The sequence below is a fragment of the Otolemur garnettii genome, unplaced genomic scaffold, assembly GCF_000181295.1.
Source record: "Otolemur garnettii isolate 467f Iridium unplaced genomic scaffold, OtoGar3 scaffold00050, whole genome shotgun sequence".
NCBI lineage: Eukaryota > Metazoa > Chordata > Mammalia > Primates > Galagidae > Otolemur > Otolemur garnettii.
The window spans coordinates 8,164,815-8,165,958 of NW_003852445.1; the positions used below are offsets into that span (position 1 = coordinate 8,164,815).

At 42.7% G+C, this 1,144-nt stretch overlaps 1 protein-coding gene and 1 pseudogene across 2 annotated transcripts in view; one reads left to right on the plus strand and one right to left on the minus strand.

The window, feature by feature from the left end:
• Positions 1-1,144, plus strand: part of NUSAP1 (nucleolar and spindle associated protein 1) — a 51,669-nt gene that overhangs the window by 9,819 nt on the left and 40,706 nt on the right. The window lies entirely within an intron of this gene.
• On the minus strand, positions 7-674 carry LOC100960374 (annotated as a pseudogene). Its single transcript, XR_001161371.2, has one exon. The product of XR_001161371.2 is annotated as a non-histone chromosomal protein HMG-14 pseudogene (transcript).

Sequence of the window (1,144 nt, forward strand, 5' to 3'; positions counted from 1 at the left end):
CTCCATATTGCCATTTAGTATGCTTTGTATTACAGGATATAAAAACTAACCCCCATCTATGGAATGTTAAGCTCACACCCAAGACAGTCAAAGCCTCCCATTAATTCAACATCCCACACTATTTTCTGGTTGTACCAAAAAATAAACAACCAGCAAATGATTTCACCTCTTAAAGCATTTACACTTAAAAAATGGGATGAGGTGGGATTCCCTCCTTCTTAAAAATGTTTCTAGAGCTACTAAAAAACTTGCATTTACAAAATAGTTGATAAAATTATTCCTCTGGATTGTACAAGAAGGGAGACAGGGACCACTGATAAGACATGGTATATGACATTAATCAGACTTGGCTTCTTTCTCTCCTGCTTCGTCAGCGGCTGGATTCTCCTCGGTTTTAGTTTCTCCGTTTTCTGCTGGTAAATCTTCTTTAGTTTCTTGGTTGGCCACTTCAGCCTGCTTTCCCTTTGCTCCTCTTTTCCCTTTCGTTTGCACTTTTTTGTCTGAAGATTTAACCCTTGCTGCTGCCTTTTTTGGCTTCGTTTCCACTTTCGCAGGAGCAGGTTTAGCTGACAACCGCGCCGACCTCCTCTTGGGCTCTTCCTTCCCCGCACCTTCGGCAGACCTGACCTTCCTCTTCTGCATCTTGGTGGCGGGCTAGGCGCGTGCTGGGTGCCTGCGGGCCGCGGCACGCCGAGAGCCTTCCCGAACCTGCGCTGCCTGGCGGCTGCCGCTCCTCCCGCCACCGGAGCTGCTGAGACCAGCCCAGCTTTTTCTTTTCTTAGAGTTTCATAGTTCTCTTTATAGAGATCTTTCATGTCCTTTTTTAGGTAAACCCAAATTTTTTATCTTCTTTGGCACTACTATGAACAGAATAGAGTCCTTGACTGATTTTTTTCAGCTTGATTATTGTTGGTATATATAAAGGCTACAGATTTATGAGTGTTGATTTTCTAACCTGAGATGCTGTTGTATTCCTTGATCACTTCTAAGAGTTTTGTAGTAGAATCCCTGATGTTTTCCAGATATATAATCATATCATTTGTGAAGAGTGAAAGTTTGATCTCTTCTGACCCTATATGGATATCCTTGATCACCTTTTCTCGCCTAATTGCGATGGCTAAGACTTCCATTACAATGTTAAAAG